The sequence below is a fragment of the Paramormyrops kingsleyae genome, chromosome 11 (genome assembly GCF_048594095.1).
Source record: "Paramormyrops kingsleyae isolate MSU_618 chromosome 11, PKINGS_0.4, whole genome shotgun sequence".
In the NCBI taxonomy this organism is placed as follows: Eukaryota; Metazoa; Chordata; class Actinopteri; order Osteoglossiformes; family Mormyridae; genus Paramormyrops; species Paramormyrops kingsleyae.
In genome coordinates this window covers 13,819,345-13,832,506 of record NC_132807.1, presented here as the reverse complement: position 1 = coordinate 13,832,506, position 13,162 = coordinate 13,819,345, and positions in this window count along the sequence as shown.

The window sequence follows — 13,162 nt, the reverse complement described above, 5'->3', positions numbered from 1 at the left end:
TGGACAGACACACTGCCAGGAAGAAGCTCTCCTGCCTGACAAAGAGCTGAAGAAGCTTCTTTTTAAATGTCATATTATATTGCATTGTTTTGCAGAGTTATTTTCAGGAGGTGCAGGTTATTTTAAAATGTGTAATGAATTTTGAGATCGATTTGATGCGTGAATAAAAACATGGTTTGTGGTGTGCAGGATAAGCATTCTGATGTTCTTTATCTACAAAAAAATGCCATCTAACTAAAATACTGTAGAGGACAGTGTGGAGCAAAAGCCACAAAATATCACTTAAAAACCTAACCGTACAACCGGGCTTTCAGAAGAAACTGAAATAGCAGTTAAAGAACAAGGTTGTAACCAGTGTGCTGTCTTTATACCAAGTAACATATAAACGTAGAACCTTTATGGGAATACTACATTGGTTCACTTAACAAACAGTAATTGATGTCACACCAGTCAAACTTATATTTATGCTTGTATGTACAGTACAACTAAATCAATACAATGCTTAGATATTGCTCAAATATTTGTTTTCAATTTTGCTATATAAAGCAAAAATTAGACAGCCAGTAATGATGATTAACTGTATACCTACACAGGCTAACAGGCTGGAAGACTAAGAAGTATCTTTATCATGTCACAGAACGCTTAACTACAGATCTGTGTGATGGGCAGGTCAGCTGTGTGTCTAAGTTGTATGCTGGGAATTTATAATGTACAGAAAACCAGTCTGTACCGCACAGATCCACCTTTCACACATCCTGGGAACACCTGGGGTTCCCTGCCGCCATACATTTACCTGTAGTAAATGTATGGTCTGTCAAAGCCTGAAGTCCCTGTTTTAAAAATGACAATATAAATTATTAATATGTAAACGTATATAAAAAGAAAAGAAACACATTAAACAATAATGACTGAAGCGTTATGATTTATCAAACCCTATAGGACTGTTTGGGGGGGAAAAAAAGTGTGACGTGAAGCAATTCATGGACATATGTTCAGCATAGCAGTGTATGCTACATATCCCAGCATGCCTGTCATCTGGTACTGTCTGCATTATTTTTATGTGAAAGTAACCATGCATTTGCATGGCAAAGGGTCAGACCGTGAGAGGACCACAGGATATCACCGTACAGGAATGAAAAACAGACAACTGTTACTAATTACTGGCCATTGTCCAGGGCCGCCGGGCAACAAAGGGCAAGAGAGGGTGGAGCAAGGGCCCAGTGGAGAGCGCAGCTCCGTGTGCTGAGTGTGAGCGGCGAGGGCACTCGACATGAACCAGGGCCCGTTATGGAGCAGCCTGGAGGCGGAGTGCAGGAGAGGATGCTGGATGACCTAGAGGAATGCAGAGCTCGGCCAATGAAAAGTCTTGCTTCACAGCATTCAAATGAACTCTAATTGCACCTCATGTCAGTCTCAAATTTCCTCTTTAGTTTGGAATTTAAGAGTTTTTTTCAGGAGATTAAAAAATACACACACACACACACACAGATATGTTGGGTAAACATATCTTTATGGGGACCACTCATTCATTTCTATGGGAAAAAGGCTAACGCTAACTATGACAACCTTAACCCCTACACAGCCCTAACCATAACCATAAGTAAACAGAGCAAAATACAAGAGTTTTTGCATTTTTAGTTTTTTCATTGCAGTCACAGATTTTTTATTAAATTGAGTTTTCCCTTATGGGGACCAGGAAATTGGTCCCCATACGGCAGGGGTGGCCAATCTTATCCGCACCGGCCCTTTGCGTATAAGACTGGCCACCCCTGCCATAAGGGAAAAAAACGGGTATTCATCACGTTGTGGGGACATTGTGTCCCCATAAGGCAAGGTATACCCGCTCTCTCTCTCTCCCTCTCTCTCTCTCTCACACACACACACACACACACAGTGTATCCACAGCTCAATATAAAAATTGAAAATTTAGAAAAGATATAGATTACATTTTATTGATGTATCTATACATACATTTGATACATTTTTAAATAATAATCGAGACTATTTAAGGTATGATTTATGATTTGTATAATGGCTTAATATTTCACTCAGGCTGAGGCAATAATTCCCCCTTTCTGTGAATTCTTTAAATGTGATACAATAAAAGAATTTAGAAGAAAAACATTTAGATATTCATATCAAATTACAGTTTCTTAAAAAAACACACACAAACTTATTTCAATATGGGAAAATGCTGAGGTCTGGCATTTTAAGGCCACGTAAGTCTTAAAGATTAAATTTAAATGACACCTTTAAAGTATGGTAATGATTTCAACAATTGCTACTGTATAGAAGTACGGCAATTATTATCTGTCCTCAGTTAAATATTTAAAATCACAGAGGAAAATATTTCAATGTACATGCAAATATTAATTTAGCATGATCTCTTATGGAAAGCCAGTTAACTCAGTAAGAATACAGCTTAATATGCAGTATAATATATCAGTTGTATTGATGAAGTGTTTCCATCAATTCATTCTGCCCCACATGATGAAAGGATTCCGAATGGTATTGTGTTTAAATTTTTGATGAATAGCAGATATGGAAATGCCTTCTACTGCAGATAAGAAGGTGGGAAAACACTGTCAGATTCTGAGGGGGAAGTACTTGTTTCTCCACTTGCAGCAGTGCATGAAAGTAGGAAGCTATTTGAGGAATCTGCCACTTTGAGCGCCCTTCTTGCACCATTGAGTGAGGTGGGGATGCTGCCTGTCTCCGGGCCATCTCACCGGACAAGACTAATGACGGGGCGTGGGCCACCGGGGCCAATGGCTGCTATATCCAGGAATCCACGGATCAATTAGTGAAACAGGAGATGTGGCAGCTTGCTGGTCTTGGGCTGTGGGATGGGGGTCTCCCTGCCCCCCCCCCCCCCACCCCCTCCCACTTACATTGGGTTAACCCCATCTGCTTGCTCACCAGTGTCATAACCTGGACTTCTTACACTTACATTTAACAGAACCTTTTTCTTGAAATTATGGCAGAGAGGGAAAAACACTCAGGGGATCATTAACCTTCTTTCTGATGTAAATACTTTGATCCACGTTGTGAAAAATGCTCCCATATGGGTTGCGAATTGCATAAAATATGCTTGTATATTATAGGTGCTATTTGTAATTTCACTTCAAAAGACATATTACGCAGCTTCAATGAAGGCTTGTCTTTGCTACAACAATCCTTCATCCATTTATTATCCAGGGCCGGGCTGCGGGGAGCCTGGAGTCAATTCCAGGAAGCAGGAGGCAGGAGGCAAAGGATACGATGAATGGGATGGCAGTCGATACAGCTTCAGTCTGGTGAGGAATATCAATATGTCTAAAGTAAGAGTCCTCAATTTAGCCTGGAGCCACCAGATAAGCTGAATAAAGCTGAATAAATGTGTCTAAAAAATCTTTCATTTAAAATGGGTCTTTATTCAGTATTAAATCCATCAGTTTCTGGATATAGTACTCGAGGCTTTGGAAGATCAACAATAGTTGATCTTATGGAGGTATGTTCACATGCCAGTTTTTTTCATAAACAGCAGAAAGATGCCAAAGATGGCATATTACATCTACCGCTCTTGCAATGAAACATCTTTTTTGACTGATTGGACCCTTAAATATATATATAACAAAAATATTAATTTATATAATCAAACTGATGAGGGTCATCCTCAGGCTTTCCAACTAGCACAAGGACCACCTCTGCTCCCCCCTTTGCTTCTCATATCAGCCACAGAGGAGATCCAGTTCTGAAGATGCACCCCCAAGCTCGCCCTTCTTGCATTGCTCAGACCTCGCTCCTCTCTAAAACTGCTACCCAGATGACAGCAGCGAGCAGCAAATACTGTAACTTAATACCCAGCATTTCCCCCTTGGCACTGGCCTCTGCCGTCTTCAGGCCGTTGATCAAGATGCACTTGATCCTATCATGAGGAGGTGCTGCAGAAGCGTTTTGTAAACTGAAACAAAATGACTGGCTGAGTGGCATTACAGATTCTTTAGATGTAGCCATATATATACGTATGATATATAGAATATATATATATATATATATATATATATATATATACAGACATACACACATACAATATACTGTACATATTTAGGTTTACAAATTTTCCACAATTTCAACACATTTTGTCATGTTTTATCTTGGACCTTTATTTTGGATGAATAGATGAATGAATGAATGAATGAATGAATGAATAGATGAATGAATGGAATTTCACACCGGTAATTATGTATATATTACATGTTAATTAAATTTATCCCATATTTTATAATCACATTAACCTGTTTTTTTTTTTTAAGCACTTAAGCAAAGTAAAATCAGCTTTTTGATTTTGTTTAAATTTATGTGGATCTTATTGATATTCAGAACTACATGCAATAATAAAAATGTCCTATCACTGTTGCATAGTATGTATTTTTTAAACCTGTGGGTTTTCTGGCTAGTTATTGAATCTGCAGTAGTCTCGTCATTTGGTGTGACCATACGGTCATGTGGTGTAACTAAAAATGGAAGCAACTGAATTAAATCCAAAAGGGAAATTTTAATTATTAAGGATCAAATATTCAAATAATCACTGATACCATATGCCATGGTGCTGCAGTGGTTAGCATTGTTGCCTCACATCTTTGGGACCAGGGTCTCTGCCATAGTTTCATATGTGTGGAGTTTGCATGTTCTCCTTGTGTCATGGTGAGGTTCCCTCCTCTGTCCCCCCACAGTCCAAAAACATGCTGAGGTTAATTGAAGTTACCAAATTGCCCGCAGGTCAGGTCCCCATCCTGGGTTGTTCCCTGCCTTGCACCTGTAGCCTCCAGGATAGGCTCTGGACCCCCCTGCCACCCTGAATAGAACAAGCGGTTTCAGAAAATGGATTGATGGATGATGCCATATGCATAATTAGAACAGTATTGTTGGAACTTTTCCATCTGTTTTCTGGGTTTTTGAGAAAAAAAGAAAAAGCTTAAAAACAAGCAAAACATGCAGTTTTTTTTTCAGGACACCTTACCTCAGGGCTGTTCAACTCACGGTCCTCAAGGGCCGAGCCCTGCTGGTTTTCCAGCCTTCCTTCACCTGTGAGCCAGGTGTGAAGCCTCTGACCAATCAGAATCAGTAATTATTAGCCATAATATTTCTCAGAATTAGCTAATAGATGGTTATAGATGGTCTGCTTGCATGTTTTCATTTCATGCACAAGCAGATCCATTACCTCTGCTGAGAAGCACTCTTTTTTGCTGCCTGGGAAATCTGCCTTTATAATAGCAATCTTCCAAAGTGCAAGCACACTTGCCTCTTAAAGGGAATGGAAGATGACACTCTGATTGGTTTATAGCATGTTAAGCCCCAAACACACCCATGACTAATTAAGAGATGAAGTTCAACCCTTTTAGACCATGCACCTGGCACAGCGACGACTTTTCTGCCATTAAACTAGCAAAAGTGGGTTGGTCATGCCCTAAAAGAACTTGTGCAATTCAGACTGTGTTAAAATAGGGCCCAAATGTAGTAAGGCATACAGGTGAATTAACCTCCAGAATATAGCATCCCATGACAATGAGATCTTGCTTGCACTATTAGAATCACACACTGACAAAGGCATAGTGGTGAAATGTAAGCCATTTAAGGTTGGACCCAATTTCTGTTATTTTGGTTGCGGTGCATTGTTGAAGAACTGATGGTTTTAATCATCTGACACAGTGTAGTGTTTTTTTTTCCTGAATGTGAATGTTCTTTTTTTAAATAAACACATTTCCAGGTGGTATTATGACACATGCTCATATCTTTACATTTCTTCTGCTTGCAAGATGATGACAATCATGCTCACCGACAGTTCCAGATGTAATTGCAAGTTCTGCTGCCAGACACATCTTTGAATGTGTCACCCCAGTATTTGGCTGTTTTCAGTTTATTGAGATATATATTGGCCTTTGGCTGCAATTGAATGTGTCATAGCAAATATCTGCAGCGGGCTGGGAGCAAGCCTGATATTCACTTCACTGAGGACAACATCTGGCCTGCAGCAATGTCATGCTGCTGACCGAATCGCTATGTCCATTTAGAAAGAAGGGAGTGTTATTTGGCATTGCAGCTGAAAGTCAGATGGAGGCACCATGCCGCTGCTTTCAGGCCAGGAGGCAGGGCAACCAGTAGAAACAGACTCATAAAAGAGGAGCTGTCAAATCTACCTCCTCTAAGTGGCCTTTGGCTATAAATGCTTGGTTTAAATCCTTTGTGAGGCACTTAATGCTGTTTTATTGAGTAAAACCTTTCTTCTTAGTTACTCAAGAAAAGATGTTTGATAACACTGGACACACAAGCTACCCTGAATAATGTCATCTGCAAAAAAAAAAAAAAAAAACAGTACAGAATGCAAGCAAACTTAAAACCAGGGGCTTGTGGGTTCAAATCCCGTGGGATCCCCTTGTTAGTGCCATCGTTCTTCACCCTTTGGCACTTGTATACATTGTAGGAAACCATGGACTAATGAACAATGCTGGGGGTAAACTACACTATGGTCAGAGCACTGAACAGTCCCACGGCCCGGCCAGGGGCTGGCTCCTGCTGGCCGCTGACACAGTGAATGTGGCGCTTGTGAAGAGGGAACCCCCCCCCCCCCCCCACCCCCGTATCCCAGAGGGTCCTGTGACAAGGGGAATTAAGGGCACATCACCCAAAGGTGTCACCACATCGCTTCCCTTTCTTCTCGCCAAAGATAACCTGGTGCCCTGATGACGGAGCACTTCTGACGTCAGCGCCTTTGTTCCTTTCTGTCTCTCTCCACTCATCTGAAGATGTCGCCACAAAGGTCCCTGGTCGCTGGCTTTCAGAGAGCCATGTCCCCTTGTCAGGGTAAATGGGTAAACCTTAGCGCCAGAATTAGTCTTTCTCGCTGAAAAAGGGCTTTATGCTAAGGCAACTGTTTTTAGAGGGTGACAGAGACAAAAATGACACCTAAATTCTCTTCCATCCTGCTGAGTCATGCAGGGGAGCTATTTCTTTCTGGTAAATTTAAAATAAAACAGGTAATTAGCTTACTAGCCAGTTTTTTATGCATTGTTGCTTAACAAATGCTTACATATAAACTAATGATATTACTAATTTCTACAAATATTTTACTGAAGCAATTCAGGTTAAGTAAACAGGTTTGGTACCTTTCTTTAACTGGTAACATTTACAAGCCCTAGTCTTTAATGACAAAGGTAATTTCCCATCTATTGTAAGATATACGGTTCTCACATTACATTTCAACACTTTACTTTGCTTAATTATAACTACATTATTAAATGGGTCTTTTGTACTTTGTAACATCTTCTTTTACAATATCCTGAAAGTTTTATAACTATATGGATAGTTAAAATCTTAATAACAGGTGAGAAACTATATTATACAGTATGAACTAGATGCCTAACTCACATTATTATGTTACATTAATGCAAAATTGCCACCCTTCACTCAAACCATATTTAAAATTAGAAACCAGTTTCTAATTTATGTAGAAATAAGATTTGTTTATACTTAACCTCAATGTTAACCTCACTGTTTGTTTTTAAATTACACAACACTGTGGAGTGGAATTCCCAAATGATTTATCCCTATGCTAGATTCCTGAAAAGATGTACCAGTAAATCATCCAATTCAGGGTCCCAGTGCATTTGCTCTCTCCACTGATGCATTTTAATGTGAGCAGAAATAATGGCTTCATAACATGCCAGACAGCTGTGCTCTCAAACCACTGGAGACCAAGATGAAATTGTCTTTAGGGGCATATCAGCAATGAGAACTGGGAGTAAATACATATGATGTTTATTTATCATCAATGATAATTAAGTAGTGGGACTTAATGTTGCAGGTTTTCTGGACGGATATTCTCTGAGCCTGGCACAGGGGGCAATCGTGGGAGGCTAATACATCTCTTGGGCATGACTCAGTGTCAGACAGCTGCCAGAACAGACATATGTCTGTAGTACTATCGAGGATTTGGCTACAAGTAAGTTATTTCGCTTAGTTTCCATTTTGCGGAGCAACAACAAAATATACTGAAGATAGCATTCAGCCTTAAGAATCTCTCACACCTCCCATTCAAAGCCCACTGTCTAAATCTAATGAAAACCTGCGATGAAATGAGAGAAAATGCAATCTAACTCAATGCCAGTGAGTAGGGCTGGGCAATATAAATCGACTTATCGTGATATAAAAAGTAAACAATAAATTGAGAAACTTTGAGATAAGGAACAATGCTTGATATCACATCACAGAAACGCAATTCCAACCCATCAAATGGTAGCATTTTAAGAACAGATAAGCTAAGTCCAACGAATGCACAGGAAGGTTAATTGAGTTAGCAGAGCACACCACAGGCAACTGCTTTGGTAATATCAGGGTAGAGATGAGGACTCTCTCAGAGGAAACTTCAAGTATTGCTGAATAAAGAGACAGCTCAGCAGCCACTACATCTTTTTAAAAAGGAGAAATTGTGGAGGAATAAGGCAAAAAGATGGTGGTGGTTTGGCGGTACTTTCTGCACCTTAAAGTCTTCCATGCAACAGACTGGTGCTGTGGGCCGTAAGCTCTGCTGAAAACTCGTGTCGACTAAAACTGGAAATACTGTGACCTTACAGTATCTTACCCCCTTGAAGCACTGCCATCCAGTAGAACATGCAGAATGCAAATACTTGTATACAGTCACAAAAACAACCAAGTACAGTTTCCACTTTTAATATAAAGAAATAAGTGACAAATGTCCTGTATTAGTTTAAAATGGGATAGCGCAACCACAACGTCACAAAAACGACAAACCACAATGTCAGCTTTTTCTAGTGTTACACCCTATGGCAATTTACTTCATTTACTTTTTAAAATTAGATTTCAGATTGCAATACATCCAATTTGTGGTCATTTTTCATGTTCTGAATCTGGGGCAGTTCTACGAGAATTTTAAGGAAAAACTGAGTCTGGAACGAAAGAAATAATGAGCTCTGATAATTTACAATATTGATGTTTTTCATATCGATTATCACAATTAAATATTTTGCCAAATTTTCCAGCCATATCAAATATCCAGCGCTTGAACATACGCCCAATTGAACAGGGCGGTGGAAATGGGTACACCTCCATGTGATGCATTAGTCTGGGACCATACAGCACCAAATCAAACTGAACCAAAAGAAGATACAGGTTATCTCACCAAAAAACAAATCAAATGTAAGGTACTGGCTCCTAGGCCCTAAATCCTTTCCCTCATGTCTAGAAATTACCCACTAAAATATATTCTGTCACCTCACCAAAGCAGCTTAACTGCATAGGGTGCAATATGATTCTTGAATATTGAGTGCACGGTCAGCCCCCAGTTACGCTCGGTCCTTATATCGCTGTATCCTTAAAGTGATTCGAAAATGTCCCACATTAAAAAAATGTGAGCTGGAACAGGCAATCCACTTCCTTATTTGGTCTGATGTAAAGTATAGTTTTGTCTCATAGTCAGTGTTTTTCGGGTGGCTCAGCAACAAAGAATAAAGTAGACAAGGAAATTTGAAAAGTCCGGCCTCTGCAGCCGGTCTCCATAGTGACACGTGAGAACACTGGGCACCGGCCCAACCGGCTTCCCACATTCTTGTTGACAGTCTGAAAATACACATTGTATTAGTGCAAAGCTGCTCGCGTTCATTCCCTGTGCCAGCCATGCATGGAATGCACAGTGCAGGGAAGTACGCAGCTAAATACTAGAGCCTCAGAACTGTTGCATGACACGGTTTGCTTTGATAGTCCACGACTGGCATCAACTATGTTAGTCCGCATTCCTACAATATGTGGCCAACAGAGACATTTAAGACATTTCTCAAAAATATTTGAGAAAGGAGCCTTGGTTGGGACACTGAGTGAAGTATTGAGCAAAGTCTAATCCACCAAAAATAACAAATCAAAAGGTAAAAACGGTGAGTCCCAAAAGCAGAAGAGTCCAAAGAACGGTCAGTTCAGCGAGTGGCATCAACCTTCTCCTCAGGCTTCTGTGTCCTACGCTATGCCTTAAGTATCTTTATTTTAGGTCAGCTTTTCTACAGTTTTGGGCCAGCTGCATCAAAAAAGCTTTAATCTTCTCACCCCAGTCTGACATGCAGGTATGTCACAAGTGCTAACTGAAATGTTTTTGAGGGCCTGAAAGCAATTCAAGACCAGCACCTCTTCTTGCCACACAAACATACATCAGTTGTCAAATAACATGACCGTAAACCCTACGAAATCTCCGGCCTCACCAGAGAAGTATGTCTTAAGGAAGCTGACGCGCATTTCAGCTTGATAACTACCAGAGGCTGGCATAATTAGAGACAAAGAAAGAGCAGAGAGGGCTGCTGAATGGGACAGATGGAGCTGGATGGGGCCTGTGTTTTGAGAGGTTAAATGGCCCCTGCAGCTGGGCACGGGGCTTGTGGCGAGAAGCGGCTGCCTTCGCCGGGCCTGGATGAGGAGCAGGAGGAGGATGCATGCGGTAGTTAAGCCTGGCATGTGAATTAACACTGTCTGAGCTTTGAGTGATTCTAATTGCACAGAGTAGGAGGAGAAATGCTATACATAACAATTAGCATGGTCCCTTCCTATGGGGGTAGCGGCTCCCTCTGTGTTACCGTCAAGAAATGTTTACTGCACTCATCCACAATGAAAGCCATCGGAAAAAGAAATGCACCATATTGCCTCCCCCACACACACAGCCTTGATTAAGGATGCGAGAGTCATTTTAAAAGTCGGAGTTTTTGAAATTCATTTCGTATGCAAGTATTATTAAAATAACATAACAATGTAACTTATACCACTGAATAATACAGCAATACTATTTACAGAACAAGGCAGAACTGCCTTGTGTCTGCACTTATCTTAAAAGCACACGCTGACTGGGTAGGCCTTTCTGCTGGGTCTCCTATATGTAAAGTGTAACTATAATCTTCCCCTATTGTTTCACACAATAACTTCATAGGGCTTTGATGTCCGTACTGATTGTGTTCAAGGCAGACATTTCACTATACAGGGAGCACAGGGAGTCAAGCAGCAGCCTCAGTTACCTTCTAGACAAGTGTTATCAGGAAATACCAGGTGCTTTCAGGGTACATCAGGGTAAATTAGCAGAAGGCTATTCTCTACACACAGGCTGCATGTTTATTTTATTTTTTTGGTCGAATACCAATACATTTTTCTGTGATGAGAAAACTGGCAACTTTCTTCAGTAAACAGCATGATGTCTCCAGAAAATCCTGACCCCTAACCGTACACTGTATTAACCTGATAAGCATGTATAACACAGCGTGTCTGGCTTGGAAAATCTATCCAATACAACATGTCAGCAAGAAATAATCTCTCGTGGTATATGCCTGAATCCAGCAAATAGCACCTGTTTTACTGTCAGCTTGAATAAAACACCAATACATAAATAAAAGGCAGAGAGCCCTTGCAAAGGATAGGCTATTATTGTCTCCTGGAGATGAAAGATACTAGCAAGTACACTTTATTCTTTTCATAAAAACAAGAATCAGACAGACAAGACCAAAGGAAGACCACAATGTTGTTGATTTATTCAAAAGCCACACCTGTTGTTTGTAGTGATTATCTCTACCCACAAGAGTATAGAAAGGACTCCAAGTGCAGATATTCACTTCAAACAGTCTGCACTGTTTTACCCGCCCACCTCCAATGCTTTGTGCGGAGATGGCCAGTTACCCCTTTTGAATAACCATGGATTTTGTTCTTTTGGGTGATATTAAATCAACACATTTGTCCTTGAGGTTCTACATTTAATATAGATTTCAAGTTATGGCTTAACGAATATCTACACTTGTACCTACCATTCAGATTTGATTACAGCAGAAGGATGCAAAATGTCGGAAATATTCCACCAAAAAATAAGTATTACCAAATGAGTGGGTTGACAATTTGCAAGTTACAGTGTCTTACATTCTATCCAGAAGAGTCAGGAACAGTCCATCTAGTCAGTGACTGTAGAATGACAGGAAAAACCATCCATAGCTATGAGGCAACAGAGGTTGCCACAAATTTACAAGACAATCCTAATAAAGCTTTGGAACAGCCTGGAAGCGATGACAAGATGTACCTCTACATGATGAGCATGGGTTCAAAGGTCAAGGACCAAATACCCTGTCTAGCAAATCTCATGCCTGTATATATAGCTGTGGCCTTCTCAGCTCCAGTTGTAAGGCAGAGCCTCCCAAGCGGCCCACACTGACACGTCTGTCCCCAGCTCATCTGCATCCCGCTATTGAGGTTCACTCATATTCTCCATCACAGACATGGGTTGAAGAATACAATGCAGACACTGGGCTGAATAAAAGCCTCGGTGGCCTCAGGTTTGGGCAAATCAAAAGTGAAATGCGCTGCTCGGGTTGACAGTCAAGCGTCACTATTTGCATGACTTTTTGAATTTACTAAAGATGAAAACAGCGTACGCGCAACTTAGGGTCATGTTCTGCGTCTTAAGTAAACACAATCTTACAGGGAGCAGACGACCACATCAAGGGCACACAAAGGCTGCTACTCAGAATGAAAGACATCTACAAAAAGAGAGAGATTATCAGAGATTCAGGCTCAGCAAGCTACACTATCAGACATGCCGTGCTGTCCGCCCTGCGCGGAATGCGGGAAGGTAAGCGCAGACTATGAACTGGGAGCATTATTTTATTCCTTCCTCTGACAGCTCGTAACGGATGAAACTGCTGAGTAAAGTGAATCAGTCTGCTGTCACTTTCACTCAATTGGCTGTTGAGACGGCTCTGATTGACGAAGCACGTAAGATTGAACAGTGAGCCCCTCTCAATACACACCAGAAAGTCATTTCATTTGCATGGTAGAGGAGCCTGAGAAAGAACAATGTATGTACACAGAAGTCTGTGCTGCTCCATCTATGTGGCTTCTGTAAGGTTTATCATTAATGTCTAATTCAGGGGTGCAACATTACATTTTCCATTATTTTGTTTTTGACGTTGAATACCTTAAAACAATTATGCAGCAGTATGGTGACAAGATTTCTCTCACATTCCCAGAACATGTTCTCTGCCATATATTTCTGGAAACCGGAAAAACAAGGTATTTATATTTAAATAAAGTTTTAAATTTATACCTTTATCCTAACCTCCCTAAGCTTTCAAACTGAACCACCTTCACCCATTTA